The 14,990-nt window shown below is 44.8% G+C and overlaps 1 protein-coding gene across 4 annotated transcripts in view; it reads left to right on the top strand.

Annotated features, from left to right (window-relative positions):
* sez6b (seizure related 6 homolog b) overlaps positions 1-14,990 on the top strand; it is a 157,848-nt gene that overhangs the window by 80,769 nt on the left and 62,089 nt on the right. The window lies entirely within an intron of this gene.

The following is a 14,990-nucleotide window of genomic DNA, read 5'->3' as shown; positions in this document are numbered from 1 at the left end:
AAGGTGTATGAACCCGGCAAACATGACTTTTTTGTCCATCGCGCTGAAGCGCGGCGCGCGCGCGAAGTTACAAAATTCGAGAGGTGCACCACTATGGAGCATTTGGACTATTTCTTGCTGCGTAGAAAAGGCTCTTCTACCCATTACCACTCTGCAGTAAAGAGTTTTCTTACGTATCCGTCTGGTTTTCGCGTTCTTCTTTAATTTCATCTTGTCCACTACGCACATGCTACTACCCCACACCCCAAACCTAGACCCATGACATCGTGGGGTCGTAACAGACGTAATCTAGACAAACAATAGAAACCAATACAAAGCGAAATATACTACAAATTGCACAAATACTAAATGCGATGCCATTCGCCCGCAGAGGTTTAAATGACGCTGATGGCGTGTAGGAACATCCACTGATAACCATACATCTATAATAATAAACCCTTTAAATTTAGTGCTGTCGTTAACGGTCTACCACTGTAGATTCACGTACCCTCCTATAATCTTAATTCGACGTTATCGCTAAACAGTATTCTGAACTAGTAATATAGAGCTGTCTAGCTGGATGTCGGCTAGTATTTCACTCAACATAATTTTTAAACAAAAGTTATGAACCATCTTCATTTCAACAAATGGCGATTCGGAGCTCGTCGGGATGATTTTAAGCGAGTGGCCGATACGCAGAGTCACCCAAGAGTCTTTAGATGTCTGTCAGCAGAGGCAGTCTGCGTTTCTGGACAACGGAGACCACAGTCACGCAGCACTGGCCACAATAAGTGCCACAATTATGTGGCAGGTGCCATTTCTGGGTGGCACAGTGGTCACTTTCGTGCTGCTTACATGCTACTTACACGCCAAACAGGGACCGCACTCTTACAGGAAATTTAGCAGAAAGACGTGCCTCCCAATGACCTCTGATATGTTTTGTGATTGGCCAGATGCAGTTCGATTAGCTCTGAGTTTGTTTGCTCATCCTACGTATCCCGGATGAACCGCATTTCAACCTGAACCTGAATTTCGACCCGAACCTGAATTTCGACCCGAACCTGAATTACGACCCGAACCTGAATTTCGACCCGAACCTGAATTACGACCCGAACCTGAATTTTGACCCGAACCTGAATTGCGACCTGAACCTGAATTGCGACCCGAACCTGAATTTCGACCTGAACCTGAATTTTAACTAGAATACCTGCAAGGATTTTACAGACTGTTTTTTCAAGTAATAATGATTTCAGGTTCAGGTTCTGGTGACACTATAATAGCTCCATAGACTGACATATGGCTTTGTCACGCGGTGCCGTTGAAGGACTCGGCAGTCGTTCAGCAGAACTTTCTGGCTTTGCCCGGTACAGATTCAGATTCCTCTGGAGTCCCTAAATCTTTTCCCAATATTCTGTAGGGTAGTTGGGAAAATACCTAAATTATTTGCAGTTTTACACTGGAAAATGTTCTATGTGAATTGTTTGAAGATTTTCTGTATCCTCCTCTTATACGAGACCCTCCCCTGATATGTAATGTTTTGAAACAGTATAATCTGAATTTTCTATCAACTTTTCACTCTTATTTTGCCCAGTCCCGGAGTATACTGCAGGCATCAAATAAAAAAAATAATTGTTTGTATTTCATATTATTAGTTTATATATACACAATATACTGTACCAAGTTTTCTAGTAAGAGAGTTTGTAATTGAATTTATTGTTAATTATAACAAATCAAATTATTGTTAATTGTAGAATATAATTACCCAGAACTCTGAATGGATAAGCTTCAGAAAATGAGCTGTAAAATGTTAGCATTTGTAATTAAAATATAAAGGGGGTCAAAATTCTTGTGCGTGACTTTAATTCCCAATAACCACGTCTACTTAATCTCCAGCCTATCAGTAGTGTTCAAGACTCACTAATTCACTCCGTTCACCACAGCACTGCAGCGTGATGAAGTTGTCTCGGGCCCCTAATATTGTCTCTTTGGGATGTGTTTCCAAACACTGAAATGAGAAACATCGTGAACTCCCCCAGACGGGCCTCCTGGAGAGAGCCACTGATCGTAATGGGCTTTACGTGCAATGGGCCATCTTCCCCCAGCTATCTACACATATCGCCGTTCTAGCTGGGGGGGGGGGGGGGGGGGGGGGGAGTAGCTGGAGGTAATGAAGCGTAGGAGAGGACGATTAATAAAGACTCAGTGCAGGAGACCATGGCACTGTTAATCCTGATTAAAACATAAATGCTGTTTTGGCAACCCCCCCTGAATAAACTCATTACCTTTTACAGGGCCAATAAATGAAGCAAATGAGAAAGTGAGACATAGGAGGAGAATATATCTCCCTTACTCTCTCCCTCTTTCTCTCTCTCTCTCCCTCCCTCTCACTTTTGCTCTTTTGTCTCTTTCTCCCTCTCTTCCTCTCTTTCATGCTCTTTTGTCTCTCTCTCTTGCTCTTTTCTCTCCCTCTCTCTCCTTCTCACTTTCTCCCTCTCTCTCTCCATTCCTCTCTCTCTTGCTCTTTTGTCTCTCCCTCTCTCTCTCTCCCTCTCACTTTCTCCCTGTCTCTCTCTGTCCCTCTCTCTCTCTCTCTCTCTCTCTCTCTCTCTCTCTCTCTCTCTCTCTCCCTCTCTGTTTGTGCCTGGTTAGTGGTCTGTGGTGAACACTGGTGATGGGGTGTCATACAGCAGCCCAGCCGTCTGATTACGGGTCTGATGTGTTCATCACCTGGACTAAGAACAGGTGCCTTTGTGCACGTAGCTGAAGAGACTCAGACATTACATACACTAGCAGCAGACAGTCTGATACATTTAGATATCGTGACCAAAGATTACAGTACATTACCACTTTGCAGAAACCCTCTAAGACACACCTCTCCAATGTCCATGTCCAAAGGTTTTGTAAAAATGTACGCCATTCTTTAAAAACACATTTGTGGTATAAAACCTGCAGGCTTTATGACATCTGATTTTACAAAATACAAAGTTAGAACTTTGGCAGCTTTCACAAGATGAAAGGTACAATTAAAATGTATTTAATATTTGTAAAAGTAAAATTATAATATAATATACGCATATATTAAACTATCATTATATTGATCTTAACGTTCTTTTTGCAAACTGCCTATTGTTATGATGTTGGTAAAGTTGTATATAGATACAGTGTTGTTTCTCTGCATTTCCAATTGTAAAGGGTCTGTTCACCCCCTCCCCGCGCTTTAATGTGCTTGATTATAAATGTTGATTTAAATGCAGCGTAATGCTGATGTTCCTATTAGCTGTGTCAGTCTAGCTATTGTGTTGCGGTGGCCGTTTGGCAAGCTTTGATTGGTTTGAGGTGAACATCATGCTAATGTGGAGTTGGGAACCCGTGCTGGCATTAGCAAAAGGTCAGACGAGATGGGCACACGGGTGCCATTAGGATTCTGGTTACTGGAGCATGTGTGTTTGTGAAGGGCGGACTCCAGTGGGGTGTGACCGAGAACATTGCACAGCGCTCTTTCAGGGGCTGTTAACGAGGAAAACGAGGCAGCACGCCGGCAGGGGCACGTGCCCGTCTCGGTGGAGTTTTGGCGCCGTGGAGGAAGTTGTGGAGGACCCATTTATACGCACACGCCAACGTGCACAGAGCCGAACACCTCGGAAAAAGACGAGACGCAGATAAATGATGTGGTGCTGTAGATACTTGAGAAGGATCTCGGCAGAGTGTGAATCTGCCTGCCCTTGTATGTCAGTGACTGATTGGGTTTGGTGTTATTGGACCCGGCGTTACCACAGTGCGGTGCCCTCTTAAATGGTAAATTTAGCATACGGGGGAATGAAAAAAACAAGTTGCATTATCATTCTCCACAGAATGCCTTTACTGAAGGCATATTAACCACTGAGACTCGTACCTTGCCATCACTGTATCAGCTCACAGACAGGGCTGCACTGCCTCCATGGAGAGGAAATTAGATCTTGTTTTGCTGTTTTGCCTTCTCAGAGTAATAAGATAATGACTCTCGGAAATTGGACCCTAATGTCATTCAACGGCTCCTCTTGTGTATTGCCTGAAGAGGCTGATTAGGCTGCTTTCCGTAGCGAAGTGCCCCTAAACTCCAGCATATTGAGCAAACCTGCTGTGCATAAATGTCTGGATGCTGATGCTGTTGATGTCTAATCATAATTACTCAGTACCTGCAGATCGATCTATCGATCTATCTATCGATCTATCTATCGATCTATCGATCTATCTATCTATCTATCTATCTATCTATTTTTTACATATATGGCATAAAAATGTATATGTACAAAATATATTCAGCATATATGAACGGCTTGAACTATATACTGAAGTCATTTCCTTTTACTCGTATCACTACTAAACCATTTCTAACCAGCTTGGAGTTTTTCATGTCCTCATCTCATCTTCTGTGTTGCCTGGTGAGGTTTTCGGCAGGTGCAGGGTAAGAAGATAAGTCCAGACTTTTCTATCCGGCGGGATTGCGGGTGCTTCTGCTGGACACCCAGATGGTCCCCGGCCAGCTGAGAGATATAATCCCCCGAGCGTGTCCTGGGTCATCCTCTGGGCCTCCTTCTAGTGGTACCTAGGACATCTGTAGTCGGAGCCGGCCCAGGGGGCATCCTTCTGAGATCCTCAAACCTACTTGATTGGTTCCTCTCAGTTTAGCGGAGTCTCCACTCTGATTTCAGACCTTTCCAGATGGCAGAGCTCTGCACACCCTTACTGAACAAACGTCCAGGGACACTGGAGAAACCTCTTTTGTACCACTTGTATTTGTGATCGTGTTCTTTTAGTCATGACCCATATATCATGACTATAGGTGGGATGGACTGACCCAGTCCATTGGTCCTCCTGTATTCTAGGTTCAACAAGAGGACCAGATGGATTCACTTCTCTGGTCTGCCTGTCTGGGAGCACCATTCCCATGTTCCCCGTTAACCACACAACCCCAACCAAATCTTCAGCATCTCTTCATCAGTTAATAGCCCTGTCCCTCTCTTCACCCAAATGTCCAGAACATATGGCCTCAGGTCAACAGATATGAACATTAACCTTTGAGTCCAACTGAGTGACCCTCAGCCCAGGACCTGTGATAATCTCCTGTGGATACCTCCTGTGGGAACTGTGTGTGAGAGAGGGATCGAGAGCCTATGATTTGTATGGATTTAAGGCTGACTCTATCTAGTCCAAACCTTTCCAACTCGCACGCTCAGGCTCTGTCCCTGCCAAAGATGTTCCTCCTTCCCAGTTTTCATCACCAAGGCCTAGACCATCTGAAGCTATCTAGACCATCTGAAGCTATCTAACCCGTGCCTTGCACCCAACCCCCAGCCCTCACCATGTGACTGGTTAACCCAAACAATTCCTCCATATTGCCTTTTCAGACTGAACATGGCCGAGTTGTGTGGGTAGTCAAGCCATATAATGATTCAGTGTTCCTAATCTGGGCCTAATCTACGCTCATTTCCATAGATTACTCCTATGGAAGACTATTGGACTGCTCTTTCTAACACCTGTTCACCACAGGTGGCTCACAGTTGAATTCCAGGGCAACATGGCGTCGGTACCAACATGACGTCGGGTGTAGGAGTACCTGAGGAGAAAGAGAGAATTAGGCATGTCTAAGTACAAAAGTGTGTAAATCTGGGAAGTATAACGTGCTAGGATGAACTCCGGCAGGTGTAGCTATAGCAGCACAAGTGAAAGGACACAGCCACAAACACGAGGGACATCTCTGCCGCATTCAGTCAACAAACTCGAGTGACAAACTCGAAGTGACATCATGACTTCCTAGTTTACCAGAACTCTCAATGCCCATGAACCTTTAGATCTGCTCCTTCACCTAAGAAAGAAGGTATTTAATAGAACGCTTGACTGTACAAAATGGATTTTCAGCCTTGCCTTAAATATTCAGACTGTGTCTGATCCTCATACATTGACTGGGAGGTTATTCAATAGTGTGGGAGATGTATAGGAAAATTCTCTGACCCCTGCGATATGTTTCCGTATTCAAGGTACTAATAAAGAGCCTGCACCTTTTGATCTTAGCAAACATGGCAAGTCTCAATGCATTCGGAGTTCGCTAAGGTACTGTACGGCAAGACTATTCAGTGCTTTATAGGTCATTACGAGTGTATTTCATAGTCAATTCAAAATTTTACTTGCAGCCTGTGTAATGTAGCTAAGATTGGAGTAGTGTGATCAAACCTTCTAGTTCTAGTAAGAACTCTGGCTGCTGTTTTTTGAAGTAGCTGGACCTTGTACTTAAGTACATTTGAGTACATCTCAAAGTGATGAACGCATGGACTAGTGTATATTCTTCATGTGAAGACAGTATGTTCCTAATCTTTGCAGTGGTCCTGAGGTGGAGGAATGCTGTCCTAGAAAAATTATTTACATGAACTTTGAATGAGAGATTATGATCCATAATTATGCCAAGATCTTTAACTGTTAACGAAGGTGTGATTAGGAGACCGTGAAGATGTATTATGTGATTACACTTGTATTTGCTGCCTGTGGGCCTAACCGAAGCACTTCTGTTTTGTCAGGTTTAGGCGAAAGTTCCTCAGCATCTAGTGTTTGATGTCCTTTGAACATTCCTCAGAAGTATTAAGTTGATGTTTGTCCTCAGGTTTGGCTGAGATACCCGAGTATCACCAGCATAGCACTGGAAGCTAGATTACAGGCTTGGGCCCGGCTGGCGCCCGGCCCAGCGCACAAGGCCCGTGTGCGTCGCGTGGAACAGGAGAGCGTCTCTTCATGCTGCTGGCACAGACACAGCGAGATGAGCCGAAATGAAAGCATGTGTGGATTAAAGCTCGTTAAGCTCGTTAAGGGTGAGGAGAGCCTTAATTGCCCCATGTTTGTAGAACCTGACAAAGAGGTAATCTGTTGCTTAAGCATAAATACTTTTTTTTTGTTTTTGAATCACCACGAAAAGTCTTTGTTCTTTCTTTCTTATTATTATAACTAAAAGAAAGATACAAATCTTTATTTTAAGAAAAATTGTTTAGGAAGTCAGTATAAAGTTGCTTTCTGGTAAGAGGATGTATGTGAGTGGATTTTCTCCATGGGTCTGACAGGAGAGGAGAGGAACCTTTAAAGTCTTCTGTTGTAATGCCCATTAAACGACACCTACTCACTTTTGGAGTTTACTAGGGCAAACAAGAAACAGCACTGCTTGTCTTTTAATCAGTGAATTGATCAATACTGTCCTTTTATTGCAACACAATACTTTATTTACAACCAAGTTTAATAGAACAATCAGTGAAAGCTCTTTCTTAGAATAATTCTAAAGTAAAGTAGTTTTTGAGCAAAAATAATGACTTTAGCACAATGGCATAAACATTACACAGAAATGCCATAAGGAAACCTTTTTAGATGATGGTTATGTAACATGCATGTGTCTGAATATTTAGGCTCACCAACTTATCCAAGGCATGTCAGTTAAATAAATACAGAAACATGTGCCATCTTGTTCCCTCTGTCCTTATGTAAGATGTGTGTCTGAGACGTTTCTCGCTGTCTGTTCAGAGAGTCATAAGTCACACAGTTTTTGTAACAGTCGGTTTGTTTTTCTGGTTTGTTTGCATGGGTTTCCCCCAGTTCACGCTTTTTTCATGGATGTGTGGCTCTGGTATAATTTCACAGTAAAATTGTGCTGTGGACCCCTGTCACTGAGGTCCGCTTGAACTCGGGGAAAACTCTCAACCAACAGCAAATTCAACTTCGTCATGGCTCTGTAGATATTGGTTTCGTCTGAAGAAAATGCAGTTTACATTTGAAACATGCCCCCGTCCCATCTACCCCAGCACCCGACACATCACTGGTATATCACGTCCAGGTAATACCTGGCTAGGTCTTCCTAAATCACTATTCCACCATAGCATGTAGGCTCATGGCTTTAGAGGCAGTACTACCTGTTCTCTTTATGCATGCTTTGTGATCGTGAGAAACCTTCTTCTTTATCAGTATGAAAGTACAGGTGCTCTCTGGGAACTGGACTGATGACCTCACACACCACACGGCTGCTCCTCTCGCATATTTACTCACGGGTGAATCAGCCGATCGCGGTCTGCTCCACTCCCGTGTGTGACGTATTGAGGTCTGGTCCCTTTGCACTGATGTGCGCTTGCCTTTGTCTGGGAAGCCACACTCGTTCATCGATTCACCCAAAAGCCTGCTCTGCTCTGCTCTGCTCTGCCAGGGTTGTTCTTTGGTGCAGCCGTGGCCATCAGAGACCGTACGATGGCACAAGGGGTGACCGAGTCACTAATACACCGGGCTAAACAGAGCAGGGCGCCAGGTTTGGGGATGCTGAGGTGCCTTTGGACACTGTTAGAGGGGAAGAGATCAATATGGCTGTTCGGCGTTTCTCGCTGTCTTTGAGCGAGCAGAGGAGAGGGGCCGTAGTGAATCGCCAGGACCGGTCGATAAGCAGCCACTGATAGCAGGTGTCCTTGCATTGATCCAGCCGGACTGTTCTTTGTCTCTGGTCATTATGGAGATGCTGGAGTGACCTTTTACACCGGGGCGCGGCAGAAGGCTGGAGGGAGCACGGGCTCGGCAGCGAAGCCTGCTGGGACGTGCACTTTTGACACAAGTTGCAGGTAACGTGGCTCTGGTCTCCTTTGCTGCCGGAGTGACATTTCACCAATCCCATCAATCACGGTGCAGATGCACGGAACATGTCTGCGGGGGGTTCTCCACCAGACGTGAAGGCTTCGGTGGCCAATAGATGATCAATAATAAACACGTTGGGCACGGAAGCTCCGAGCTGTCATTGCACTGTGAGGCGCGCGGACGTAATGAGCTCCTGTGTGTGATGTGTGGGATTCAGCTTCCTCTCCTGTGAGAGTTACTAATCACATCGTATCATTTTTTCCCCACTTCCAATCCTGAGTTTTATCAGTTTTTTCCTTGTCTCTTGCACGAATCCCCATCCTCATCATCATATAGGAAACTTTTTACAGAAACAGAAAGCACATCTAAGGGACTCCTTAAGAAGACTTCCTACACTGTGTGAGATGGACCGGCATGCTCAGATATATGTAGAGGATCAATGGCGTTGCACAGTTTTCATGGCCTGGGTTTTCGAAATGCGCAAGGAACGTCAAGCAGAAGTGTTCACAAAGCCCTATGAGAAATACTGTGTTCTTGCAGCTGGGTTTTGATTGGCTGGACGAGGCTGCGAGGGATGGAGCCCTCAGGCTATGTCAGGACAATCGCAATCGCTGTTGCTTTCGGCGCTCACTCAAACACACGCCAGACCACTTCATGGCAGTTCTCTGGTTCTCTTCAAATCTGGCATGAGAGTGTCTTAAAATTGCTGAGAAGTGACACACACACACACACACACACACACATACACACACAAGTGTGGCAACACTTGTGTATGACACTTGGAGCGTTTGTGTCCATAAGACCAGAACGTTTCACCTTGCCTGGGGAAAAGCACTGACACAAACGTGCCCCCCTAAATCTGTCATCACATGACATCCATATAAAGCTGCCAACCAATCAATTTGTTTGCCGGACCATTTTAATCCCTCCCTCTTCTCTCACCATATTTGAAGACGTTACGTCACCTTGTTTTTCCGCAGATGCTTCAAGCTGCATTTATTATCCATGACACGCTTAAAAAAAAAGTCAAATCCCCCCCCCCTTCCCGCCAAGAAACTTGCTCAAGTTGTGACAGAATAAGGCTGAAAGAACACCTTTTCTCTCAGTTTGAGGCTTGAAAGGAGCCTTTGAATTATATGTGGCTGGGTTGGGGATAATGAAGATGCCGGATGTGCAGTTGCGGTGAGGGTGGAGACATCAGACCTGCGTCTTGCTGAAAGATGATTCACTCTGCCGTCGTTTATCCAGAGACGCTAGGTCTTCCTCACCGCTCCTGCGCATTAGAACTGCTTTCGAGTGTAAATACAGTGCTTTATAGCATTGTGTGATTACATTGCCGTCTTAGGGCGAAGCATATGCCTTATTTATGTATTTGCAATACCTATGTAAATGTCACACGTGGTGTATGTGGCAGTGTGTAAAAATCTGGGTTTCACAGCGGGGGGGGGGGGGTGTTTCCTGTTGGAGAGACTCAGTCGCAGGGAAGAATAACAACAATCTTACTTTATTTTCCTTGTACGAGCTTGAAGCTTGTGTTTGTCTGCAGACCTGAGCGCACAGCCGTGTTTACTGTAGCGTACACGTGAACCTGGCCTTCCTGGGCCTTTCATCATCCTACAGTCGCTTAATCTAAGCATCTTTGGGTTCTTGAAAAGCGCTATATAAATTCCATGTATTATTAAACAGAAATGTTGCATTATGTTTCTGAACTACGGGCATAATATAATGCATTATGAACTGAGTGCATGTGACCAGTCATTCTCATGCAGGCCACTATATTGTATCTGTGAAGGGAAGAATGAATGTACTCACACACAAGACTCTGCCGTCATTGCATTTCTGTGTTATTGGACTCTTACTTACTTTGCATGTTAATGTTTAATGCATCGTATGTGTGTGTGTGTGTGTGTGTGTGTGTGTGTGTGTGTGTGTGTGTGTGTGTGTGTGTGTGTGTGTGTGTGTGTGTGTGTGATAGCCCTGTGTGAGAAGCCTCTTCTGTGGGAATGATTCGCTGGTCTCTCAGTGGCTCAGTGCCCTCTCTACCCACGTATCTGTGCAGTAGCAACACACGGACAGCCCTCTGCCATCCAAATAGATTAATTATGAGGCGATGTGTGAGAGCGTGCGGTGTGAGTGGGAGACCTCTGAGTGAGGGGAACATGAATCAAAGGAAATCAATTTGAGATTAAACGCATCCTCCTCTTCTGTTGCTACCACTACAGCTTCGCCACACGCGTTCAGAATACCACTCATCTCGACGGCGGCGCCGGTGATGAAACATTCACGCGTGGCCACGGATCGCACACGCGTGTTCTGGGGGCAGGTTCTGACCGCAGTGGCCTTTTCTCTTCATTATTTGTTCTCTAGAATTAAGTGTCACGTTTCTTTCAACAGATCCCAGCTGGCGCATGTTTTGCTGTGACGTCTGGATTGTTGGTGGTGTCTGTGTGGAAGCGAGAAGGTTTCACGTCCTCATGAAAGGCAGGAAGTGCCGCCTCATTAGGCCCGCGCAGCTGTCTGATTGGCTAGGAGACCTGACTCGTGCCTGACTTGCGTTCTCCACCAGTTCCAGTGCAGTGTATGTGTGTTCTGTTGTTGGCCCTGGTTGTTCCAGACTCATCTCCGAATTTTTTAAAATAAATTAATCAGTTCAAAAATGTCATTTGTGCTCACCTTTTTTCCCCCTGTTTTCAAAAGACTAACAAAAACGGTAAAAAAAACCCATGATTTTTTAGGCCTAGCTAAAAACCACTCCTCCAGTGAAATTACTTAAAAATTTTTAATCAGCTGTGCTTATTCAGAATTCGGAGGGTTTGTTCAAGATAAGCCCATTTTCAGTTATGGCCTTTGAAAAGCTCGATAAACATCAAAGCACTTCTTCAGGCGCCTTCCTTTCACTGAGTTCCCCTTTGTGTCTCTCTGAGTGTTGGCTCCTGACATTGAGAGAGGGAGAGAGGGAGAGAGAGAGAGAGAGAAAGAGAAAGAGAGAGATGGTGTGAAAGGAAAGGATCGCAAGAGTAAAGAAAATAAATGGAGTGGCATAAGCAGAATAAGATAGCTCGGCTTAGGAAGAATTTTAAGAAAATGATTAACGAGGCACATGAAAGTGACAAGGTCCCTTATCTGCTAATTTTTAGATTAGCATCTGCTCCCCGTGTCACCCACTGCTTACACACTGCATATGAACTGAAATCAGCTGGTCGATAATCACCATTTTTAGCTTAACCGAAAGCCCGAGAAGCCTTTAATATATACGAGCTGTGAAAAGACTGCAGTCTGAAACAAGGTTTCAGGGTTCCTCATGGAGAGATGGAGAGGGAGAGAGAGAGAAAGAGAGAGAGAGAGAGAGAGAGAGAGAGAGTGAGAGGAGGAGTTCTGGGTGGAGGAGGAGTTCTCCTGAAGCCCTGTTTCATTTCACCCTCTACCCCTTCTTTTCTCCCACATCACACGGAGTCAGCGATGGCGTCCTTCCCTGAGGTGTGTTTGTACAGAGCACGGCACCCCGGCTGGAGAGCAGGGCCTGTTGTATACAGTGACTGTGTCAACCCCGCCGCTTTGAAGGAGACTGTGTGTTAGTCTCCCTAGTGCATTATTGACGCCGGACACAATGGGTAGAGCTTTGCCTATAGTCATTCACTTTTTTCTAATCCTCTGTGGGTTTGTGGGTGTATGTAATGTGTGTGTGTCTCTTTGTGTGAGGGGGTCATAGTGTAGCTGCTTCTCTCTCTCTTTATCTCGCTCTGATTCTCTCTCTCTCTCTTCTTTCTTTTAGACAGTAGCTTTCTGTATTCATTTAGAAATAGGAGAATGAACGGTTCTGTCAAGGAGACAGAAATACCTTAATCAATGCAAACAGTGGAGGGGGGGGGAGTTGAGCCAAGGGTTTCAGATTGGCAGGAGGAGAGGAAGCCTTGGGCTGTGCCATGCCCGCCATCTGAGCTGTCAACGTGGAGTGCTCTCCCTTTCAGTCACACATCACTCTAATAAGCATGCTTGCTGAAAGGAGAAATTCAGCACAAAATATACATTGGCGAGTTACGTCCAATTAGGATCTGAACCTAATCTACAAATTCGACATTCGTTCGACATACCTGAAGGGAGATGTCAGCTGGACTGTTCTGGGCTGGGTTAATCTTTCTTCTATGTTACAAACTGGAAAGCCACTGAGGCAACCTGGGAAGTGAACAGGGACTGAGTGCTCGTGGGTAGTAAGATGCCAACATGTATTTGTGATGCATGAGATTATGCAAGGAAGCATGTAACATGCACCCTTAAAATTAGTTAACGATCTCACTGTAGCAGTGGCACAGTTTGTCACCAACTTTTCTGTCCGTTTCATCTGTGTTTGGCTCTTCTTTCAAAGCAGTGGTATATAAAGGTTGTCATTTAAATGGTCACTGGAGAATTGTGTCTTTCTTGCGGGGTAAACAGAAAACGCAACAGAAAGAAAAAACAAAGGATGTTCCCCCCCTCTGGTCTGCAGGACGAGCTTCAAACACGGCCCGCGGTCATTTAAAAGTCAAATGCAGTCAGTGGAGAGCAGAGAGCTGAGAGATCTTTGAATGTGCAATGGAGCCGGTCTGTTTATACGACAGCTGCTCTAATGGGCCAAATCAAACCCTGTTTTTTTCCCCCAAAAAACATTTTGCTCTGTCCCCGTGTTCGCCTGCCGGATTTGCTGCAGTGTGTTGCCTACAGGTTTTGGGGGGAGCTTAAACTCGGAGCGGTCTGGAACGATCCATATGGAGGTTTGGAGTGCGGAGTGTTTGATCCTAAGATCCACTCTGTATCCCCTGACATCCTGTTCTGTATGTCGTATGCCATAATGAAGTCAGAATGCCGGGATTGTCTTTAGTATTAAACGCAAATGCCAGTGGCGAAATACATGCAGTTATTTTCTCTAAACTTCCCTTTTTATTCATTTTTATTGTGTCTCTGCATAAACGGGAAACGTCTGCGTGGGTGAGACACTATTAATTTTTAATAATGGCCAATAATAGCCTGTGTAATTTTCCTTCCATTTACAACATGACTAATCTGTCAATAGTGTGACACAGTCAGAACTGTATTAATCGTTATTGTGAGTTTTGCCTCTGCAATTAGCTAATTACAATGGTCCTGTAATGAATCCGTTTTGTTTAGTGACCCACTCACTGCATCAGAAATCACACACTTGAAGTGCAATCAAGCAAATGAGGTTTGTAACTATTCACAGAAAGATCTTTTGAGTGTTGTGCCTCAAGACCACTCACTCTGTAATCACCAGCAGGATGGTTTTTGCAGCTGAACTACGTGGAATCTAATTCGTGTTAGCATTGTCTATATGCATAAAACACAGAGATACGCAAACATAACAAATAAAGGATTGTGCTAACCCAACTCAACAACAAGACGTGGCTGTTGAACTAAAAGACGTTGGGAAAAACAGGCCTATGACAGCTTGAGAGGTGAGCTGATCATTAAATTATAAAAGACTTTGGCCATGACAGAACCATTCAAGCGATCTGTTATTCAAATTGATGTTGTGATCCAACTGTGACAGTAAGTTGACTGTTATTATTTAAAAAAATTTCCCTAATGTTGTCTGTGAACAGCACATAGTAAAATCATTTGGGCTGACTGGCCTTTACATAAAAGGTATGGAAACGGTCATATTTGTGGTTCCTTCCTGAGTTCTCAACCTTTCAGCCAGTGTGTTCGGTGCTGAACTAGACTCCCACTCCACAGGCCGCTACCGTAGCACATGACGGGGATCGAGGAAGGTCTGTCCTCTCTTCCCAATGTCGTCCCCCCCCCCCTTCAGATTCCATTTGCATGGATGTGACTGACACGCCGGATGTCGATATGATTTTATCCATGCAGAGCAGTCAGTCTCTCATAAACCACACATCACTTCCCGCTGCAAGCGACACTCAGCTCAGCTCTTTAGAGCATGAAGAGCAGGAAAAATAGTCCGTCAGTTCTGTTTGGTTTGAGAGATTATCTCTTCCCTCCCGAATGTCTCCGAGTCGCAGTGTGTCACGTGACCTGTCGAGGGAGGACCCGCCTGGACTCAGCCAGAGAGACAGAGAGTGAGAGATAGAAAGTGAGACAGAGTGAGAGAAATGAAGAGAGAGTGAGAGATGAAAAGAGAGAGCAATAGAGATAGAGTTAGAGATAAAAAGATAAAGAGGTAGTGACAGAGAGAGAGAGAGAGAGCAAGAGATAAAGAGAAAGTCAGTGAGAGAGATAGAGTGAGTGAGTGAGAGCGATAAAGAGAGTGAGAGAGAGAGATAAAGAGAGAGTGAGAGAGAGATAAAGAGAGAGTGAGAAAGAGAGCTATTAGGGTGGAAATGAAGCATTGTTAAGGCATCAGCTCCCACCTGGCACACTGCGACCTCCTGAAG

The sequence above is a fragment of the Brachyhypopomus gauderio genome, chromosome 16, assembly GCF_052324685.1.
Source record: "Brachyhypopomus gauderio isolate BG-103 chromosome 16, BGAUD_0.2, whole genome shotgun sequence".
Lineage (NCBI taxonomy): Eukaryota > Metazoa > Chordata > Actinopteri > Gymnotiformes > Hypopomidae > Brachyhypopomus > Brachyhypopomus gauderio.
Note: the sequence above shows the minus strand (reverse complement) of the source record. Positions and strands in the feature narration are given on the sequence as shown.